Consider the following 24,036-nt stretch of genomic DNA (forward strand, 5'->3'; position numbering starts at 1 on the left):
TCATAATTAAAGTAATTTCAGGGTGTACGGTTACTGACCTTTGCTTGGACACTTGAGGGTGGAACTGCGGTCTGGCTGAATAGTTGGACCTGACTTTCCATGCTGGAGTGTGAAAACCCTTTTGCTGTCTAAGGCAGCACGAATTCGTGCTATCCCACCACATTATGTCTGTGTTGGGCAAACCTTCCTAACTGGATCCTAACAAGCAGGGCTGTTTCTGCATTGTCCCATTCCCCTTTATCTTCATCTAGCTCCAGAGGTTGGATAAATAGCAATGTATTTCTTTAAAAAAGAAAGAAATGTGGTGCCAGCTGCTGTTGGTGAGAGTATATAAGCTCCAGGATCTTTCATAAGCAGCTACAGGTGGCTGCAACTCCTCTGGACACAGCTGAACTGATTTTTAACCAGCTACCATGGGTGCTGCCCACAGCATGGCCACAGCAGCAAAGGTTGTAAAGCCTTCCTGGGAGAAGTGAGAAAAAGCCATGCAACTGTGGCCAATGGGAATTCCCTGGGCTAGGTAGTCCAAAGCTAAGCCCAGTGTGCCTATTATAAAAAAGGTGCATTTTCTTTCCTTGAGGGCACCATGGTTCCTTGCCGATGTTTTGGGTTGCATTCTGGCCTTTCTTTAATCTTCGGTCCTGTTAAAGATTTGTGGGAATTGGGAATTTTCTCCTAAACAAGTCAGGACTTTGCAGATGAGCTGTCTGGTGTCAACAGCCATATTTGCTCTGGTTTGGAGACCTCTTCCCCCACACTGGGTGACTGCTCTCATGGTTTGCTGACTCCCTCGGATACAAACACTTTGGGCAGGGGCATTGGCCCGTTGCAGGCAGGGAAAAGGCTGGAGGGCACAAGCACACGCTGTGGGTTGCAGCAGAATCATAGAACCATAGAATGCCAGGTTGGAAGGGACCTTAAGGATCATCTGGTCCAACACTCAGTCTAGACAAAGATGGTCCAGCACCCTGTACAGCTGAATCTTAAGTGTCCCCAGTTGGGGAATTGGGAGGAGCAGAGGTGGGTAGTCAGCCTGGGGGCTTGGGCTCAGCAGAAGCACTTCCCTGGGCACAAGACATCCTCTCCCTGGGAGATGTGCCCCTCAGACTTTTTCTCTGCATGACCTGGCTTTCTGTGCCATGTGCTAGAGGCGACCTCTTCCCATCTATTTGTCACCTTTTGAAGTTTAGCATTTGTTATTCTGTCTTGGGTATTAATTTTCATTGCCTGATTTTTGAACTCTGTTTTCTGTTTAGAAACAGGCTTTCTGTTAGAGCTTCAGCTACGAGGGCTTCAAGGCACTGCTGAACTTTGCTGTAACAAATTTCCACTTTTCACTTCACCCCTTTTTTACTTAAGATCTCTTACCTTTTACCCAGTGAGTATTAACTAGGAATCTTAATATAATTGTGCCTATTTCTGTAAACAATTTTGAACAAAAGGGGATGGTATCCAGTGTGGAAATTCTATAAGAACGTGGATTTCTAAATATTTACTAAATTAGCAAACTAGCCAAAAAAGAATCAAGTCCCCAGGAGAAACAGACTGGCACAAATGTCAGCTAATGCTAAAAGTTTTGTTGGAGCAAATGCACTCACATGTCCTTAGGAGGTAGTATCTGCAAGAGGAGCTGACAAATGCAGTGCTGACATCAGAGGTAACCCAGTTTATATTACCAACTCAGGGACTGAGTTAGGATCACGCTTCTGCAAAAACACCTGGTAAGGCCTTGTTGCAGAGTAGCTGTAGAGCACTCTACAGATGCTAACTGAAGTTAGTTCGTGCCTCCAAAGAGCATTGCTTGATTCACCCTATTTTTCAGAGGGTAGGCTAGTTGCTGCTTGTCGAACCAGGAAGGCAAAGAAAGCCACAGGATAGTGTGGGAGGTCTCCCAGCCCTGGCTGATGATGCCCTGCAGTAACCATCAGATCAGGGTTTCCTTTCTCTGAAATCCTTACGTTTTCCTAATTTATTACCTTATACACATAAGATGCTGTGTAAAATTGAAAAGGGACTGAGCTCACAGTAACTGAAATCAAGGTAGCAAAAGAAAAGCCTGGGAGAAGTGAAAAATGAAATAATGATAGATCAAGCCTGGAACAAAAGTCAGTCTTATAGAGGTCCAAAGGGAGGCACAGTTACACAGTTTGACCAAGATGGTGCAACTAATCAACAGCATGGATGGAAACTCCAGTGAAAATGTTATGCTACCCACACATGGCCTACCCACTCCCTCCTTTCCCTGTGCTTCCCCAAAGCGAAAGTCCAGCCTGCCCTCATCCTAAGGTTGCACAGTGGAAGCCGAGGCTAGGGGCCATGGCTCTTGGTGGGAATTAGCTGCTCCTGGATGTTTCTTGGTTTCTGTTGTACGGTTGCATTATGGCAAGGGAGGTAGGAGCTCACTCCTTCCTTCTGACTGATTGAGAGGAGTCCTGATCTTGGGGCTTATTGCTTGTGGAAGAAAAAGTTCAGTGGGAACTTTTGGACCCTGAAGTGAACTCTGTGTCTGTCCACTCCCAGGAGTGGGTGATGACATCCATTTCATAATAACAGTATTATATGGCATTACGATATACTGGGAAAAATATGACTATGATCTGCCACTTGCAGAGCATCCAACATTAGCAGTTATTCTGCTCCCATTGCCTCTATTTTCTTGCAGTTACCTCTATTAAAAAAAATCCAGGAGCAAAATCCCACTTTGCAAAAGTCCTGAGAGCTATAGGAGTAACAGTCATGTTTCCTGAAATTCTGTGGCCGTCTGGGTTCATGTCAGGATCTTGCAATAGATTAAACTGTGAAATTTTGCAGAGTGACTCTACTTTGGATCCATCTTGTATCCTGGCCTCTGCCCCTCTCTGGTGTTAGGCTGCCTGGGGGTTACAAGACTTGGTTCCTTGACTTCATGGGTAAGTGCTGATGGCTTTGTAGATTGCTTGGACAGTGACTTTGGTGAAGCACCGTTTTAGTAGCAAAGCTGGAGGGACATGTTCACAGCACAGTTGTTAGCAACACAACCCAGTCAAGGCCTGCAATGGCCATCTGTGCGGGGAGGGGATATTTAATTTCCTCACTCACCATCTTTTTCCACCTCGTCAGGTGTCTGTGGCTTTGACCACAGTTATGTTTGGAAAATATAGGAAAATATTGCTGTACGGTTCATCTGGATTAATATAGTCCCTTGAGAAATCATCACCGAAAAAGCAGCCACAGTGATGGTGGCTGCCTTCTCAGTCCAGGCTAGGTTAGTCAGCACATCCCAAACCCACAGAGACAACCCCTGTATCTCTGTTCTGAGACTCATTTTGCTTCTGAACAGTCATTCCTATATCAGTGACATTAATCCTGAAATTATGCTCCTAAACGCTTTTGGTATTCCCCTCTTAGCTTTATTACTTCTTTCTTTTCCAGGAGATGAGGTTAATCAGTGGCCTAAAATGAACTGTATTTATGGTATTATCTCAGTTCCTAATCAACAGTAACAGGCACCACAACATCCTGACAGACAGACTCTCCTGCTGGGGACAGCCCCTGCTCTAGCATGGGCTGCGTTGCAGCTCTTTTCTTCAGAGAGAAAATGTAAGGCTGCCAGCAGAACCCAGTTTTAAAGCAGAAGTTAGGGTGCTATGGGGAGGAAAATGAAATATTGCTTGCCTCTGCCTTTGCGCAGCTGCTGTTTTCTAGGATGTGTTGACTTAGGAAAGTCTTTCTTTGTGTAGCCCTCTTTCAGATGTTGCTTAAGTGCAAATATGGGCTGTTAGTTCAAATTTAGTAACAATCAGGATTGATGGAAAATCTCATACTAGGATGCGACAAAGAAATTCAATTACATACATACACTTGATTTCTATGCTAATAAGACTTACAGTAGTACTAAAGAAACTGCATTCTTGACTACAGTGGCAGCTGGGTTTTGTCACTGAATACTGTGTTGGCAGCATACTAATGACTCATTTCTGACTGCCGACAGCTTCTCGAGTGACTTTGTACAGTGATTTAAAGCCTGGTGCCAAGCCTGCGGGAGTTATTGTGCCAAACCTGGGACCCCGATGAAGTCAGTGGGAATTATGCTGGGAAGTGCAACAGGGCCAGGCTTTGGGCTAAGAAGCATTGCAATCAACTTCAGCAAGGCTGGGATCAGGCAGATAACCTGAATTTGCTTTCTCACCTGAGGAACAGGTGATACAAATAGGCTGCATTCATGTTTGCAGCTGGGTTGAAAATGGTGCTTTTTTTTTTATTTTTTGCATGTGTGAAAGCAGGAAAGGGGAAATTGAGGGAAGTTATTGCTTTTAAGTTGCAGTGAAATACAGTTACAGTTCTCAGAAAAACCTTTATTTTGCCCAAGAAGACATGAAGATGGTGACATGGGAGGCCATAGAGTTATTCCTCATCTTGGACTTGCCATATTATTCAGTGTACAAGGTGTGTGCAAGCATGGTAGGGTGAAGGTGAGATGGTAATAGTCTCTTCAGTATTACCTTACTTGTGTTCACAAGGAGCCAGCATGCATATGGAGTTGAGGGAAAGGCGCGTCAGCAACAGCTACTTGGTTGGATTTTGCCTCCTGGCCTCTTCCCAGGTCAGAAGTCTGGCTATATCTCCATCCTCTCAATATTCACAGTTCATAATTGAGCCTTCTCATTCTCTAAAGGACAAAATGAAGCCCTGATATGAGTAGGTGCTAGTCCCTGGAAGCCAGTTTACCCCTTGAGGGGATGCAAACACAAGATGGGAACATGGTGCTCCAGTCAAATGTGAGTGCTTTTTTTATTTAAAGGGTTATAAATACACTAACCTAACCATGTCCAGCTGCCTTGGTGGTACAAAGCAGCAATAACAAAATGAGGCCAGCATCACCTGCAATTCTGAGAGTAACATGTAGTTTGAAGGGGAGATGTCTTTGTATATTCCTTTTATTGATATATTCCTTATGCACCTTTTTTAAGGGGAAGAAAAATCCAAGTGGAAATGCCTGTGAGACAGTGGGCAGCTTGAGTTGTCCTGCACTTTCAAAAGGGGTTGTACTTTTGGGTCTCAAAACTTTAGACTTTACTAATAATGGGATTTCTGGTGGTGTTTTTTTTGTACCATAACATGGATATTCATTGTCTTTCTTGAGGACTCTAGAAAAAAACTCCAAAGCACATTTATTTCCCACAGGTATATATACTGAGACGTAACTTATTTGAGACCTGGACTCAGATTTTTTTTTTTTTTTTTTTCATGGTACATTGTAGGCTTATTGCTAATTATTCTCACCTGGTGTAAATACAGCATCCTGGTGACTCCTAGAGCTGAACTGATGCGAACTAAGTGTCAACCTTGGCCCACTGGAGCTTGCTCCTGAGATACGTGCTGTCTCTTTAGCATGGTTGGTGTTGCATTAGTTAGCTAGCTGCACTGGAGCTGGATCTCCCCTGTATCTTGCATGGCTAAGGTAAACCATGTGTTGACGCAGAAGATAAATGTGTGGTGGCACCCAGGTCCCTATGAAATAACTCCTCTCTCTGGAAGGCTCTCGCATCCCCTCGCAGCTCTGGTCTGCTAACGTAACCCCCCGCATACCAGCGGAGGCCGGTGCCCGGCTCTCGGGGGCTGTGGGTGGGGTTGTGAATGCACCCCGGCCGCCGGTGGGCTCCAAGAATATCCTCACTCCACACAGAAGCGAAGGCCTCTGTTGCAGAGTGATTTCGGAGGGACCAGTCAGTGCAGATCAAAGCCGTGCCGGGAGCGCCGGCTGCCATCTGCCTCCGCCGGGGCTGCGGCATCGGCTGCCCAGGGCACAGCGTCGGCACTCGTGTTCAGAGCAAACACAGGCTTTTGTTTCTCAAAGCAAACAGCCTTATCTTGGCGAAACTCTGTTTCGCACAGTTAGTTGGATCGAACAGGAAGTCTGTGGGTTTTTTTACTTTGGTATTAAAATGAGCATTTTGGCTGCTTTTCTAGATGCCTTATGCATTAGTGAAGTCTAGAAGCTTAATTTTTTTTTTTAAATCATAAATTTTTCACTAGATTCACACTGTTCTATTATATTTACATACTTTTAATTATGTGTACTTACATTGCTCTCTCCACATATATACACATATAATAATAATGGTGTATAGATAGATATAGATACAGACTTATTCATACTAATAGACAGGCCTACAGTATTTACTCCCTTACATTAAAGCTAGTCACATAGGAAATCCGTAGGCGCAAAACATCTCTGCAGGTTCATAACTCAGTGATAAAGGAAACAAAAGGGAAGGGAGAAGGCAAAAAGAAAAACAAAAAAAAAGTTGTTGCTTTCAACAAAAGATGCCAGGGCTGCGAAGGTGACTCAGAAGGGAGCTGCGGAAGAACAAGGCTTTGGCTCAGAGTGGATAACCAAGCTGAGACAGGAGGGAGCAGAGTAGAAATGTCCGGAGGCAAGGTGAGTGCAGTGCTACAGCATTGGGGGCCATTGGGGTGCCTCCCCGGGGGGCCCTGGGGAAGCAGGAAATAAATCTCACATGTTGAAAAGGGGGAATTTACAAAGAACCTTTTTCTTCCTACTCACCCCTGCAGAAAGGTGGCTTTGCACCTTTCCCAGCTTGGGCTATAGGCTAAAAACTACTGCTGAAGCCACAGAAGACAGGATTAGGCATGACAGAGGTGTCAATGGTTTGTATAGCTTGAAAAGTGCAGTGCAGAGCTTCAAGGAGTGAAACAAACCACAGGAAATAACAGCAGAAGCTTCATGGGTTTTTTAATCCCTGGCAATTTTCCAGTGAATCCTTTTGCATTTGGACTTCATTAACTTTTGGAGCTAATTCTCCATTAGCTTGAGTCAAAATTATTGCACGATAACTATAGACTCAGAATGTCAGTTCTACTGGTTCATGTTTGTGGTATTCTTATATTTCAGTAGATTACAAAAATGCCTTCTTTTCTGGCGTTTCTCTGCGGAGAGCTTTGGGAGCGGTTACAATCCAACAGCACTTGTTCTTCCTTCTCCAACACATCTGGAGATCAGTTATGCCATCTAAGCACCTGAATTCCACAAAAACAGTAAAACCATGGCTTCTCAGTCTGAACAGTATTATTTTAGGGCAAGGCTAGTAATGTATTTGCTCAACGCTTCTGTGTGAATGTCTGTTGTAAACTGCTGATGCCTTTGTCAGATATACCCATCAGACATAAAATTTTTCATGTTGAGTGTCTGTCTGAGGCTGATTTTTCACTTCTAAATTGCTGCCAAAGTAGTTTCACTGTTTTCAAAAATGGAGCCAGAGAGGAACATATTATTTTGTCTGTGTTAAAACATCCTAGCAGAATTATATACTTGTGCAGGTAAGGCACACCGAGTCCCACCTCCGGCCTCACTAATGTACCCAGTGAGCCACACTCAATGTCTGGCATTTCAGGGTCCTTTTGCTGCTGGCAAGTGCCAGAGGAACCCAGATATGTGCCAGCACAAAGTGTCTCACCCCAGCTATACATATGAGCAAGAGGATGTCAAACACTCTGCTGCCAGCTCTCCTGTCGGCTCAAGTGGCAGAGGTCCCTTCATTTGAGCTCTTGACTCCCCCATGGAAGGTGTCCCTGGAACCACACACAGCACAATTTCTAGCTGCGGGGGGGGAGGGGCTGGATTCCTGGTTTTTGACCCCAGAAAATGAGAAGCAGTTGTGTTTTAGGAGTGCCAGATTTGCAAAGCTTGGGTAGCCTTGCTGCAACCCCCTGGGACACTCTGATAGAGCCTTTAATTACATGGTCACGCAGTGTTTTTCCCCTCACAGGACTCCTATGTCTTTCAGGGCTCAGGCTGGCCGGTGCTTTTCTAATGAGCAGCTGTTCAGTATTTGGTTTTCTCCTCCTTTCACAGCATGTGGTTCTAGGGACATTATTCAAGCTCTGCTATGAATACAGAGTTACTCATTTCTTTGTGCAGCACTCCTTGCTTAGTACCTCTGTGCTTCACAAATGTAATTTTGCAAGACTCAGGTGAAAGGAGGAGAGGAGAAAAAAAGATTAAGGCACGATATAAAGCCATTTCACTAGTGTGAGGGGACTTGATTTCAGATGTGTGCCTTGCAAAGTAAATATACAAATAAATCTAAATGTTTAGCTGTTTATCTAATTGTAAGTCTGTGGGGGATAGCATGCACCAGGGCGCACATGCTGGCAGCAGGAGGGCTGCATGGGACCGTGGCACTGAGGGGTGAGCGGGGCTGTGCGGCCCCTGCCCTTCCCCTGGGATGGGGTGCCTGCTGCTCTGTGAGGGGGTGATGGGTGGTTTCCAACTCCCTTCACTTGCCCTTTTCCCACCGTAAACATACCACGCTTTAGCCAATTCCAGGTCTTCACAAGGGTGAGAAGGAAGGAGGTGGCAACTGTAATACATTCAATAATTTATGGCTGCTCTTGCCGTGCATGCTAGTAAAGTCAATGGTATTTGAAGTTGTGTGCTGGGAACACTTGGATTAGGCCATTCAGAACAGGCTGTTGAACCTAATCTATTTATTGTCATTGGGATTTACAATTAACAAGTTCTCGCAGTTCGCAAAACTGATTTGGAAGTGTTTTAATTTTGTTTTGGCCGAGGCCCAAGAACTGTTTGAAGGGCGGAGTTGTAGTGAGCAATACTGACTGACTCCAGGTGACTGCTGTGCAAATTAAGCTCCTGAAGGTAGATCAGGTCACCAGCAGTAGCTGGCAATTGCTTAATGTGATTATGACCTAGGTCTGGTTTTCAGAGTTTCTTTACACAAAGCAAACACATGTCAATTCAAGCAGGTTTGCAGTATGGGGCTGCAGACTCTCACAAGTCTTTGTGCACTCACTCACTTGGTCTTCACAGCTAAGATTTGCCTTCAAGAATTCCAGGTCCCTGAAACCAGGTGGAAAGTCTAGAGCAAGAAAGACTTACCCTTGGTGGAGGAGGATCCGGTTAGGGAATATTTAAACCAACTGGACATACAGAAGGCTGTGGGACCTGACAGATGCAGCCATAATTGTTGAGAGAGCTGCCAATGTCATTGCGAGGCCACTCTCAATCATCACTGAAGGGTCACAGCAATTAGGGGAGGTTACTGAGGACTGGAAGAAAGCAAATGTCCTGCCTTCTTCAATAAGGGCAAGAAGGAAGATGCAGGGAATTACAGGCCAGTCAGCCACAACTTGATCCCTGAGAAGGTGATGGAGAAAATCCTTCCGGGAATAATTTCCAAATATATGGAAGATAAGAGGTGACTGGGAGTAGTAAGCACGGATTTACAAAGTGAAGATCATGTCTGACCATCCCAGTAGCTTTCTACAGTGAATTGACTGCCACAGTAGGTGAGCAGAAACCAGTATGTTGTTTATCTTGACTTTAGCGAGACTTTCAATGTTGTCACCCGTAATATCCTCACAGACAAATTGATGAAGTACAGGCTACATACAATGACAATGATGAGGGGATGGAACTAAACAGTCTCCCGAGGCCAGTTCCAGCCTCAACTATTTTGTGGTTCTGAAACAGGTGCAGGTTTTGGTCACCCAAGTGATTATATCTGCTTTTCAACAGTCATGTTTTAAAATTTAAAATACCTTTCTGAATGCATCCAAGGTAGTTAGACGCATTGCCTTGGGTGCCACAGAATTTTTTGCTTTGAGGAAAGGTTTTTGCTCTTGATGGAAATGATGATAAAACCTTAAGTGAACGATGAGGGTGGATAACACCATCAGCCATTGGCAGAGCAGCCTTCTGCATCCAAGCCTAGCAGCTGCCTTCCAGGCTGCAGCACCCTGGGCTGTTATCCCTTCTGAAAAGCCAGGTCAGTGTCCACATGACAGCACCCTCCAGCCAGCTCCCGTGGGGATGGGTACAGCACAGAGCTGCTCAGAGCCCCATGCTTCTCAATGAATGCTGGCTGACGGGCTGCATGCAGCCTGGGAACTGGGTCAACCCTGATCTCTCTTCACATGCCGTGCAGTACTCTGGGTGAGTTCAAGAGAGGTGGAGGTGTTTGCTGGGCTCGGGAGGAGGCTGAGGGGCTTCCTGCTCCTGGAAAGGGGGAGAAAGCTGCTGGTGCACATCCCCCCACGACATGGGCTGCAGCAGCTCGGAAGCCGCTTGCTCGAGGGATCTTCCCCTGGGACTGAATTTTAGTCCGATCTATAAAGTGCAGACAAGCGAGGTGAGGTTAGAAAATTGCTGAACAGGAAGGGAAGCCCCAGCTGAGCTGAGAGGCGGAGGTCTGACCGGATATCTGTGCCCCAGTGTCGAGCTATTGGCTTTTCTCCCCAGCTGTGATAGAAAGAGAGATGTTGAGCTTCACGGGATGATGGTTACTATGGCTACCCCCACACTGTCCATCCAGGCATCCGTCTGCTTGGCTCACAGGGCTGGAAAAGATACACTGCTGCTTTTGAAAGCTGATGGTAATCTATCCTCGCCGGCTGTACAGGGATGATACCCTCCTCTGAGATCAATTTTGCCTAGCATTTTTTAAGCTATGAAAACCGTTCTAACAGTAAAGTCATGTTGACAAAGAGGGTGTTGTTTCCTTTCAATAGTTGTCTTATTGTTATCGAAGAAGGGGTACAATGATAATGGAGAGGTACCAGTAGGTCCCCAGCACATTGAAATGCCCACCATCTTCAGTGGGAATTTAACCCTTCAGACTTACTTGGGAGATTATGTTCTCCTGCCAGTATGTCGTGGTGTTGGTTTGACACATTCACAGAGAATGGGGAATGGAAATTGGAAATGCAGAGGCTACTGTCTGTAATTTTTTGTTCATGAGCCTTTTGGATGGCCACATACAAAAACTGTGGGATAAACATATAGGTGTTGTGGAACAGAGTGGGTTTCTCCCTGCTGCAAAGTACTTGCTGCTCTGCATAGTTTTTTTTTTTTTTTGCTGACAAGTGGGACACATGGGAAAAACTGTCGTGTATTGTGAATGACAGTGTTGAGCACTGATCTTGCAGTAGATGTTTTAGAAAAGCTGAGCAAGGAAAACTCTTTTGAAAAGTGTTTGTTTAAATTTAAAAGAGGAAAAAAAAAATCTCTTTGCTGGAGAGATGATCAGGAGGAGTTTACAGATTCTTCTACTCCAGAGATCCACTGTATGAAGACATTCTTTCATTTAGAGACAGGTCTGGGATGAAAAACATTCTGCTAAATGTTAATTCTCTTGCTCCTGGGCAGTTTCTTAGGCCTCATCATTCAATACTACTGTGATTGTCCCATTAACTGTCTTATATGGCTATTCCTCTTTGAAAAAGTCCTGCAAAAGCAGAATTCCTGATGGATACACAGTTCACATCTGTGGACTATAAGGGAACTACATTGTGCTATGCAGGTAAATATGAAAAGCAAAAATATGTATACAGGACAGGTTTATCACATGCATATTGCATATGTCCTTTTGAGTTGCATGCCTTGACTGCAGAGTGCAGTTTTGTTTACCTCTTAGCGCATCACTGGTGTTAAACACAGTGGTGAGTTCCTCTTTCTATTGTTGCTGTGCATTGGGATGGCCAGGGGGCTCCGGGAAGCTGAAATCAAGTTCTCGGTTTCCTCTGTTAGCTGTGTCACATGGGAGAGGCAATCATTTCACCAGTCAGTAATTTGTCTTGTCATCCTCCTTCCTGCCAGCTTTATTTAAGTCCTCTGTCTTCCAGGAGACTGGAGTATGTTACACTAGAAAGACAGTCTCTCCACGCCTGACCAATAGATGTGTGGACTATGGGACTTATAAACAATTTTAGCTAGAAAGGTTTTGTTACCAAGGCAAGTAGGATGTAATGTGGTGACAGCAAACAACAATCCACATCCTGGGCATAGAAGTGTGCGTATGCATGTGTATATTTAAGTATACATGTTCATTTCTGCTTGTCAGCATAAATACATTGAAAAAAACCACCCAGTTCCCTCACCTGACCTTTGGTGTAGCAAATGCTGGGTTGGAGGCAGCATTGCTTTTCTTGGGGAGGACAGATTTGAGTTCCTAATCTTGCAGCCTTAGTGTGATTATTTGGGGATGCTGAAGGGCAAGATGAACAGTGTGCCCTTCCTACAGCCTGTTCTTTATATTCCAACTTGCCTGTTGACTTGTTCAGTGTATATAAAGGGGTTAGAGTACATTAACACTATTTTCAGATGCCTGATTTTTGACTTGGAAAATTGTTGGTTTCAGCTTCTCTGCCAGATGGCTGAGGAAAGAGCAGTCTGTGCTTTGTGCTAAATGTTTGTGTAAGAATCTGAGGAAGCGGAGTCCAATTAGCATAAAAAGCCATTGTGGTCTTCCAAAATCTAGGAATGGAAAGTCAGTGAAACAGAATGAGCAATCACCTGCCTAAAATAAAATTAACTGCAGCTGTAAATCAGAACAGCTCAGTGAATGGTACCTAGCTGAGCCTAGGAGCCTCAGAAGTGATTAGCCATCATGGATGAGAGAAATGATGTACCATTCTGACTCTGATGTTAGGCATCTTGACTTCATCATCTCTATGGGAAAGATTACAGTGTGCCTTTGGGAGACCCACTGTCTTCCAAATGTATCCAACTTCTGTCCTGGAATCTGTTGGGAAAAAGCAACAGGAAAAGGCATCCTGAATTGCAGATCCGTGCCCACTTTGAATCCTAATCTAATCTACTCAGGATATAAGTACATGCTTTTGATCTGAAAAGGTGATGCCCTTGACCAAGAGATCCACTCTTTATGATCTCCCACATACTTAATTTGTGATAACCAGAAGTGGATTTACTAGGGGGAGGATGGTGGAGTTGCACCCCATACTCCCTGTATGTATACTGTGTGCAATATGGGCTTGTGTCAGGAGGCATAGACTGTGTAAAGAGCTGCTGGAGGAGCTTTGCACTTTGGCCTCTCTGCTCCTCAAGACCCCCAAGGAAGGACCTTCATCACAACTCTGCCTCTTGAGGGCAGGGGGAGGCTGCAGGGGCTGAGCTTTTGGAGAGATCCAGCCTGGAGAGAGGCACTGGGCAGGGGGTGCCTCCACAGGGAGCGTGGTGTTGCTGAGGGGTAGGTGTAGAGGTGCGGCCACTTTGTGCTAAGAGGTATAGAGGCTGTTGTCTCTCTACAGCTATCAGAACAGCATACCATGCCTGTGTCCAGGATTACAGCTACATCCAACTCTGCAGTGTTTGCCTTTTTAGAGGTGAGCAAAATTGGTGTACAGTGTTCCCCAAGCCTCCTCTTACTGTTTTAGCTCAGAGGACACAAAATCTGTTCTTTACCTATTTAGATTTGCTTTCAATGCCACTTTGTCCCTTTTCTCCTCCCAAAACTTGATGGCTCTTGCCAGCCTTCCTCTGAACACTCACACTCATGTACACACCAGAGCCCAAAGCTTCATCACAAGCGATTCAATGGAGACACTGTTCTAGGGATATCCCATGGGCAATATATTTCTGTTGACCTTTAGCATATCTCACAAGCTTTCACGGGTTTTGCAAAACTATGAAGGGAATGTGCTATGCACAGAGCAATTTGAAACAATACAGTTGTCTCCTTTTTAAAGGCAGGAAGTGAAAATGCAATATTAACTCTCCTGCAATTGCCAGTGAAGGTAGGGTTCATGTTAAGGCGTTAGCTGGAATTTAACCACAGTTAATGAAAACATGTATGTGCACTAGAAAAAATGCCATTAGATTTCCAGTGACAAGAGTAAATAATGTTGGGAGCATCAGACCAGCTGAAATGCAAATGCCTTGGAGCAGTCATTGCATAGATGCAGAGGGAAATAAGGGAGAGTTAAGCAGGAGAGAGGAATGGGCACTCCTCTGCATGGGAGCATCCTGCCTGGTACGATAAAGAAGAGCCACACAAGTGTTTGTTTTCCCATTTGGATCATGGCTGGAACAAGCTTTAGTGAGAAAAAGTCCCTGGCCTGAGGGACATTTAGAAAATCCAGGCAAAACACCGTTGCTGAGAACGATTATCACCATTTTGCTTTTAGGTTGGGCTCCTGGGACGCAGATTAGATAACTTGCCCAAGATAACAAATAAGCGTGGAGGAAAGCCCAGCTCAACATTGCAGCTCTTCCCGTTGTGCAGGGATGTGCGTGCTCTGTGCCTCTGCCGGGGCACGATGCCGCTGCCCGAGGAGGTCAATGAGCACAGGGGGTTCTGATGCTGCAGAGGCGGTGGGTAAAGGAGGGACCCAGGTTTGTTTATGGTATGTATTTAGCACCCATTTAACGCCGACAGTACTCTTGAGATTCACAGTATCCAGGAAATGTGAGTTGTTGAGGAAATGAGCAGTAAACTTAGCTGCAATGCTCAATACAAAAAGAGTAAGCATCTTCCCCATGGTGTTGCGATATGTTGTGGTATGGCCATGTTCTACTTCGACACCCATCAACCAGACAACTTGCTCCATAGTTTCTCTTTACTTGGGTCAGGCTCTTAGCTGGGGTAAATTGGTGTAATGTGTACAGGCCTGAAATGCCTCTTCAGAGGCACAGCTGGCAGGAAAACTGGAAAATAAAGAGGGCTTCAGTTCCTATGGAGGAGGAACAATTCAGCTGTATCTTTAGACACATTATTTGATGGAATGTCGTTCTTCTCTCTGCGGGAGCCATGCTTTACCGCCCTTCCATTCTAGCCCTGTCAGCTGAAGGTTTGGTTCACTCCTCTGCTCTAGTCACCTTTGTGAATGAGTATTGGAAACTTCTGAAACTCAGATGAGGTGTGTTGGTGCTTATATAAAAATCAGACCTAACTTTGGACCTCAAAAATAAATCCATATATGTCTGTGATCTTTATTCTGTTAAACTGTGTCATTTTGGGTAGAGGCAAGAAAGAAAATGAATATCTCTTCCAAACAGTCCTTTGTTTTTTTTCTTTTACTCTCTGAAATACAAAATCAATAGGGAAAACACAAGGCAAAGCCTGTGGGAAAAAAAATTAGTAATTTGCATAATTTCTTAGGATGCTGGAAAGCCCTGGATGCCCAAAAGCTGCTGTCTGTTGAAGGAGTCCAAGATAGCACATTTTATCAAGAACATATTCTTCTGGGTTTGAATTCATCACTTAACTCCCTCATATTCCCCTTCTGACATGTGATTTATGCCCTCGTATATCACTCTGAAGTTTGGCATAGTGCTTCTTTTCCTCCTGTGCAAGTTTCAGTCTCTTTTTTTGTAAACATCATCTTCTGATTTATAAAAATCAGCTTTAAAATAGACTTTGGGGCCTGTTTTTAAGCATTTCAAGGGCAGATGTTTAATCCCCTTGGAAGCAGAGGGGATTACACATGAACGGAGACATCTGTGTGAGCAGCCACACCTGGTGTCTTCAGGCTGCCTCATGCCCAGGCCTCTATGGTGTTCTCGGATCATCTCCTCCATGACCTCTCTCATGTTCCAGGCCTGATTTTTTCCTATTTTTTTTTTTTTTTTTTTTTTTTTTCCCCAATGGCATTCTCAGAGCATATCTACCAGGTCAGGCTTCACACAGAAGACAGCTAGGAATGACTATGTCTTCCCACATTTCCCATTATATCGGTTAAAACAGTGTACTGGGGCAATGTGAAGCCAAGGTATTCTGTGCTGTTTGAAGCACAGGTCATCATCCGGTTGGTAGTCTGCCCTACACAAGGCTTCAGTGTAATTTGAGGTGTGTTGTCCTGAACATTGCTGATCAGATCCCTTTTAGTCTGAATGATTCACTGCATTGTGGGCTTGACGCTGCCTTTCTCCTTCAAGTCCCAGCTGAATCCCCCTGCATCACTGTGGTGAGGGATGCTGCTCAGGGCTTTCACCTCACAGGACCGATGGAGTTTAATCACGTATTTCCAGAAGTGCCACGTCTACCTGTAACCTCCAGCAGCCTGACTGGCTTAGCCGTCTTCTGCACATCTCACTTGTAGGTACCTCAGTCTTGCTACATGTTGTTGAGGATTACCTCACATCTTAGGACTCTGAGGATACCTGATGTGCAGTGGGGTGCCTTGAAATTAAGAAGTGAACTCCTGTAAGTGTCAACACTTAAAAATTCCCTGTGAGACCCGTCTCTGGAATTTTATTGCCTTTGAAAAACGTTGCCATTGATGGGTACAGTATTGACTCCTTCTTTTTCAGCATCCCACTGGAAGTGACATCTTGTTTCCGAAGGCCCATAACCTACCTGACTGTCTGTATGATCTGTAACATGAGGAAACTCTGAATCAGCCTTCTCAAGTAATGAGCTTACGCCCTGGAGTATGATGTACACAGAGAGCTGTTTGCTTGAATAGCTGCTAAAGTTATTAATAGTCTTAAAAAACATCCTGGAAATTCTTTTCAGTCCATTCTTAGTACTTGTTGACCTCAAACTGGCAACCACATGAAAAAATGTTGGGAGGGGAAGCACGGTTTAATACAAGAAAATAGAAACCACATGGTGGAGGGAGGGAAGATCAACAAGGCAGCATTACTGAAACAGAGGGCTCCTTCTCATTTCTCATCCCACCTCTCCTTCTCAGCATTTTTGATCAGAGATTACTCTTTTCTGACTGTTCTTTCTTATGCCTGTAAAACGGCGAGTCTGTCCTGTTGATTTGTCTTTCTCCCAGCAACAACCCAACAGAGATGATATTTTTGACTATTATTAATTATTGCCACTGTTAATTAGAAGGAAGGCCTGTCTGATCCTTTGTGCTGCTCTTAGATGTCTCATCCCCTCTATTTTGCCTTGTCAGTAGGTTTCAGGGGGGTTTTGGGGCATGCTGGTATCTTGAAGAACTGGGCCTGAATAGGGAGAAGCACACTGCAGCTAATCTTGTCAAAAGACTTTGAAATGGTATTTTGCATTATGAAAGCTGCACATTTGTACTATAATTGAATAGTAATAATGATAGCTTAACTAATAAAAATGGGATTTCAAAACACATTTTTCTTTCACAGCTCAGCCTATAATTCTTAAATGGCTCCCTGCCAAAGCTTTGAAAGCCAAAGATTATTATTTGTCAGCTATTAGAATTTGTGTGTTAAAAGTCTAATCTCCTGTGTTTTGTGTTGTGTGTACTACAGAGCTAACAGGGCTACAGAAATATTGCTACAGAAATATTGCTTTGGAGGCACGTATTGTATAACTGCTGGGAATTTGTTGGCCATGACCATAAAGAGGTTGGAATTGGTTATTTTACCATGCGTTTAGAATGTGTTTTTTGGGCTGGGCAGTAGAGAGGCATATATAGCCCTCATCCAGTGCAAGGATGGACAGTTGAGCTGCTACCACCACCTTATATGACATTCAGGTATAGCCCATGCTGGGAAATGATAAACCTCCCCTGTGCAATCCTCACTTCCTTTCAATACTGCTGTCTATTATTAGTGAATGGATCAAGTTAGTGTTAGTAATTCTCTCATACTACTTCTTAGGTGCATCATTAAATGATGGAGCTCTGATACTGACCTCAGCTTCTCGCAACGGATTCCTTGATTGTTTTTTGATTTACAAGTCTGATGATACAGCTGGCTGGTAATGGCCATTTTCATACTGCACTTTGTTCCTCACATATTTCAATAATTAAACATTTGATAATGTTGCTTAACAGAAGTATGACTCTTATAGTCTGAGAATCCTCCTTTATCTTGTTATCTTTGTTCTACCCCTCCAGAGAAGCACAACAAACACACCCTGCCACCTTTTCTTCCTTGTCTTCAGCATTTGATAGTAATGCATGTGTCACCTCTACGCCTGTTTTTGTTACACTCTACAGCAGTATGCAGTCAGCGTAGTTTTATACATTCTTGACTTACAGGGAAGATTTATTGTAATTATGTCATTTGTTTTGTCATGTGACCAAAAGAGGAACCTTCTGGTGTGTTAACTGATCAGTATTGGCAGACTGGTCTTTCTGGAAAAATATTGCTCTGTGTTCACTAACTTAAAAACATGGCAATTAAACTGAACAGCTGAGGGAAAAGGTAACCTTTCAGATTTGTTTCATCATTTTTTTCCACAATCCAGTTTACTGTTTCCACAATCTTAAAATTGTGAAAGTAAAACATCTTTTTATCTTCCAATGACTTCATGTTTTAACAGAAAGTATGGTTTTTATAAGGGATATTTGACCTTTCCCATGTATTTTCTAAAAAATCAAACAGAAAAACCAAAAAGGCATAAAATAAAGAAATTGCTTCAGACCTCAGGTGATCCCAAGAGCACAAAGTTTGAACCACGGGTTGAATATGAAGAGGATAGTGAGGATAGTGAGGTCCTGCTCATCTAGCTCCTTTCCCTGAATTTAGAACAAAGACATTTGTACCCCATTAGCTCTGTGGTCTGTTCAGTTCCCCAGCTGAAAACCAAACATAAGGGAAGCAAGGAACCATCCAGCACTATACAGATATCGGGACATACCCAGTCAGCACTCGCTTCACTTCTGCATTGTGCAAATTTCTGGAGTGAGCGCAAGCAGCAAGGACACAGGACGTGAACCTAAACAAGGGAGAGGCAGAAGAACACATAGATCCTTTTCTGAAGACTGGCTTTATTTTCACAGAAACTCACATTACTGGCCTTGATCACCTGCGCTTGTGTTATCAACCCCAGCCAGATGGTTAGAGGATGCATTTTTCTCCTTTTTCCAACTTTGATGCATAAATCAAACAGCTCTGCTCAGGACCAGTTTTCTTTGATAAAGAGTATTATTTGCTGTTTTCTGCCGGCTATATGGTGCCACCAACATAGTTGAACTTTTGCCAGCACTGCAGGCAGAGGTCTTAAAAAATCACCCCAAAAGTTGTAATCAAAGAGAAGTGGAGATGGAAGGGGAATGTCAGAGTTTATGTGGGCTTTGCATTGCTGTAGATGATCTGACTTCATTTGGTCTGATCTTCCCCTGAATGATGGCGATAGATGTTGCATTTGGGATCACTAGGCACTTTGATGCAATAACAGCTGAAGGCAGTAGGTCTCCAACCTTTAGCTTTAGATCTAGACACTCCTTCTGTTTCTAAGTAGTTACTAGCTTACCATGTTGAGGTTCATTTTTTTTCCTTAGAAAAATAAAAAATATTTGACAATGACTTGTGATCCTCATGGCTTTCCTCTAAGGTTAGGCTTTCCACTGAAGAACAATAAATTATTACAGTTCTATGCAGCGGAAGATTTGCAAGCACATAAATTGTCTAGGCATAGCTGTGGGATGGTCTGGATTCCCTGGTTAGGAATTTCAAAACTGATGTCCACAGAGGTCATGGACCTGTTGGCTAATTGAGAACTAGATGTCTCAGTGCCTTAACTAGCCTGGAAACAAAATGCTGAAGAGAGATATGCTAAAGGGCCTATCCACATAAATTTCCATGTCATAAAAAGTTGGAAGGATGCATTAGATCCCATCAATTTAATGAAATGTTTACAAAACCTCTGAATGTCTAAACAATTATCAGTTGCTTCATTTATTTAGACTGCTTGCTTTTACTTCTACAAATAAACTGTTACACTCATTCCATTACTCTTGCTACACATGTAAAACTCTCATGTAGCTGGCAACTCATTTTTGTTGAATCTTGGCTCCTGAGAGACAGATCTGGAACACATTTGCAGTGGGGAAATCCAGCAGGGAGAAATATCCTGGCTTCACTGCAGCAACAGAGATCAGAAACTTCTTCAAGGAGACCTCTTTGCAGGTAAATGCAGTTTCAACAAAGCCACATATGGGTACAGGAATAGAGAAAGGGTTTTCCTAGAAGTGGTGCACATTTCACCTTCTAGGACTTCTGAAAACAGCAAATACTTTAAAATAAATGGACCCCCTTCAGTTGGCTTTTGTTACAAAAGCGAGACATTTGTATATTTTAAGTAAGCATGAAGACCAAGATCCAACAGGGCTCCTAAGGACAGCACTGATCACAGGTGTGACTGGTACCACTGGATCTGAGGGCTTTATTTCATATCTTTAAGGCCACTGCTCCTCAGGCAAGGAGCTTCTACCTAGAACAGGAGTTCTATACAAGGCAGGCAAGTGAGATTTGGCTCTGTGCTGTTATATGATCTGCACAGGCAACCAGTGTGCATTTATCTGGCTGCACATCTTTAGAAAGAGTTTTAATTAATTGCATTGGTCACAAGGGACAGCGTGTGGCAACATATGTGGATTTTGTTATCTATAATGTTCTGCTAACTCATGACAGAATTGGAAGAGTCGGGGTTTTTTGAAGTCCTCTCTGAAAATTCAGCCTCTGGTTTCTCTTTTTTATTCCTTTTCTCACTTGTTCTTACCAATAAGGGTTTTAGAGGCCAGATTATTCTCACATGTACATTGGTGTGACTGTATTGTCATTGAGGACGCTGAAACTTAAGTGAGATGGGCTGTTGAATCAAGTTCTCTAAAAGTACATGCCCATCTGAGCAGTGCGAGGGATGTCTAAAATTAGCATAAATGTTTGAGACATCAGACCCAATTCAACCATGACAGCGGTCTGTCAGATGACCTTGACCTTCCGGTGAAGGCCCAATTCAGCTGTGTGGTTCTTTGTAGCCTTGTATGAAACCCGGAGTGCCAAAAATCACAGGCAGGTTTATGGCTATAAAATATACTTGAAAGTTTATTTTCTTGCTTCTCTTGCTAATTTCAAATATTTTTCAAGTGTACAGTTTAAACTGCTAGTTTCTGTGAACCTGGCTTATTTTAACTGAGTTGGGTTTGGAGCCCTTGCTCTGGTAACACCGAAGGAATGGTGACCTTGGGCAAGAGGGCAGCAGTGACCATCTGGCCCAGATGGGGAAAGGCAACCTATTCCACCGGCACAGCTGGACCTGGGAAAGGACATCTGTCTAAGTAACTAAACTAGCACTTCTGCTGCACACTAATGAGCTAGAGGTAATTAGGGTGCTGTCATTAAAGACCTCTTAATCTGAGAGGGAAGCCAGCTTGTTTGTGAACAGATGAGGTCAGTGTGGCTTTGGCCTGAAATAGATCACTGTTCACCATGTAGTGTACCAAGACCCACAGGTCATGTCCAGGGTACACTGAAATCCCCCACAGCTGCTTTTACTCTGTCTTGGTTAGACTGAATGCTTATTTGCAGAACATTTAGGGCAGGTTTCATGCAATGATCTTTCACAGTTTATGCATAATACTAACTCTCTTTTAGTTCTGGAATTTTTAAATTGTGCAATCAAAATACTCTTCTCCCTATAAATTCCATATGAAGGCTTGTGGAGAAAATTGGTATTCACTCTGAAAATGCTGGTGTTCAATTTAAACAGGTGTCAGGCAAACTCATCTAAAGAAATTATGAAGTTTAATGGTGTCTTCACTTATCATTTGTCATTTATGTCATCCCACACTATGAAAAGACATTGCTAACTCTTAACTGTCCTCGGGAACATTCTCCATTTGAAACTGCTTCAGAGATGACTGAATATTATTTAACCAGAAATTTAAGAGCAATAAATATTGCATTTTAGAGGCTCCTGGGAAGATTTATGAGAAAAGATCTTGTTCTCTTTCAGGCTGTAAACAAGAAGCAATAAATTAGCTAGACTGATCTCAGCAATAGGAGATAGATTACGCTCTATCAATTGGAATAAGTCTTGCTCTCATATGTGACTGCTCTTTGAAAGAACGGGCACATTTGAAAAAAAAAAAAGGCCTGATGTCCATGAAAGAGGCTATGTACTTCCACTTACAATATGCACAGAAAATTGGTAAAGACAGAAAATATGCGAGGCAAAAGATCTGAGGTAAAGTAAGCAGTGATATAGAGGATCTTAGATTAATTAACACCATTAAAAACTACTCATTTCTGACTGCATCAATAATGATATACAAAATAAAAACCTTGAATTAAAAAAATATACAAAGCCGGACAAGTCGTTGCAAGTAACAGTAATGGCCCAAAGAAATTACTTAAACCAGCCTAGTCAAACAGGCAGTGTAATGGGCCTTTATTATCGCTAATGAAGAATGCAGAAGAAATTATCAAGTAATTGGTAGATAGTAAACAAGGTTCTCTAAACAGAGAACTGCCAATAAAATAACACACTTCTATTTTTGCTCTTCTGAAGCATTGAAAAATTATGAATTGGGTGATTCAAGCCCATGAGATCTTACAAATAAAATAAGAACCTTAATTGCTTTCTAGTATCTAAGGTCTTTTGTCCATGTTTTTGTAGTCAAAAGTCTTGAAGATTACTTCAGAGAAAGAAAGAAGGAAGGCAAGGCAATGAAAGGAATGGAAAGGGAAAAAAAAATTGGAGAAAGCAAAGTTTCTCCTATAAACCCTCGTCTCCAGAGCTGAGGCTTCAGGAAAGTCATCAAAAATCGTGAAGCTCCTGATTAGAAACTACAAGCACTAGCAACATGTCCGGTGCTTGAGCTAGATGAAGGAAGCAGTTATGATGGCAACTCAGCTTACATGAAGGACATATAAGATGTCCAAACAGATAGGGAGCACAGGAATCACCATAAATATTGCCAGCTCTGTAGAAGGCAAAAGTCTGTCCTTGTCTCCTCTATCTATAGAAATGCATGCATATAACTGTGTGCTATATATAGATGTATAAATAGCATATATAGCTGTGCACACATATGGCTGTGCATGCATGGGATAAAATAGCCTGAGAAACAGCATAATCATGTTGTGAAGCAACAAGAGCAAGAGCTTCAATGGAAAGGGAAGAAGCAACTGAAGATGGCTCACAGAAGAGACAGGGAACCACCATTTATTTTTAAGCATGGAGCTGAAAGATCTATTTTACATTTATAGTGACAACTATGTTAACAACCACATTCTTCGCCAGTTTGGGATGTTTTCCAATGCTTTGAGTGAAATTGTTGCTGTCTACAAAATTATGGCTAAAAGACAACCAGTTTAAGTGAAATCCACTGGCTTACTTGTATGCTAAGCACAGTTGTGTGTCTGCTTCTTTGGCTGCCCTTTGGAACAGCCCATGTCTTCCCCACATTAACTGTATCATCATCAGGTACCACATTTTCCCCACAGCTTGGCAGCACCCTTGGAGAAACCTGCCTCACTAGACATCCACACCATTGCAGCCTGCTGTACATAAGCCTCCTAGAGTAACCCCCAGAACTTTGGCACTTCTCAGATTGGTGGAGAGCAGAAGAGAGACTTGGGGAAATCTGGTTTGTCCTGTGGGACACCCAGTCCCTTCTTGTCTCCTCTTTTTTTTCTTCCAGGAAGAGCCAGCTCTTATGTCAGTCACAACAGGTATGTCACCAGACCCTTGGAGGACAGCCATTCCCAAGCCGTGACTGCTATGTCTGGTCTCTGTTAAAAGCCGTAAACATGAAACTCAAGACTTTGTGCAAAGCAGCAACGCAGATCCATGACTCACCACAGTCACAAAACTGCGGCACCACGGTTCCCCGTGACAGCAGCATGTGGCTTCCTGCACCCCAAAGGCAGCACCCAGTGACCGGGGAAAGAGCCAAAGGTGCAATCAGTGCTGTTGACTTACACAAGAGGTGACACCAGCTGTCCATAAGGCTCCCAGCACACTTCACCTGAGGGAAGTTATATTTGACTCTTGTATGACTGAGCGTGCCTCACCATTGTGGGAGCTCTGGAGCAGGTTTCCATGGCTGGATGCACCTCCTTGGCCGAGTGCACATCTTCATGGGACACAGATTGTTTCACTGTGCTGGCAGTCATGGCAGGTAACTGGATGTTTTACTGCTGCCAACACTGGGTCATCTGGCAAGGTGCCTCCTTCCCTCGCCTTTCTTCTCTGGCTGAGCAGATGCGAGATGAGAGTCAGAATATGAGGTTTTTTCTTTCTTTCTCCAGATGTTTTGAACTCAGATGACTGTTTCCCTCAGCAGCCCCTCCTCTCCCAAATCTGAGTGCATTCCTACATGCAGCTATTCTAGCCTCACCACAGCAAGGTCAGCAGTTGCCCCATTTAGTTCAGAGTGGGTGGAGGGGGGATTGGGTGATTGAGCTGGCACAGGTGTAATGATGCTGAACATCAGTGTAGCATATTTTTCCTATTCCCCCACTCACACACACTTAAATCACCTGCAAGGTTCATAATGTGGCCAAACCTGAATGCGTTTTCACAGCTTTAGCCCCCAAAACCCAAGGTTATT

At 43.6% G+C, this 24,036-nt stretch overlaps 1 pseudogene; it reads right to left on the bottom strand.

The window, feature by feature from the left end:
• Nucleotides 1-771: 771 nt before the first annotated feature.
• LOC122153471 lies at nt 772-23,599 on the bottom strand (annotated as a pseudogene).
• Nucleotides 23,600-24,036: the final 437 nt, after the last annotated feature.

Source organism: Tyto alba, unplaced genomic scaffold (assembly GCF_018691265.1).
Source record: "Tyto alba isolate M040663 unplaced genomic scaffold, T.alba_DEE_v4.0 Super-Scaffold_2, whole genome shotgun sequence".
Taxonomy (NCBI): Eukaryota; Metazoa; Chordata; class Aves; order Strigiformes; family Tytonidae; genus Tyto; species Tyto alba.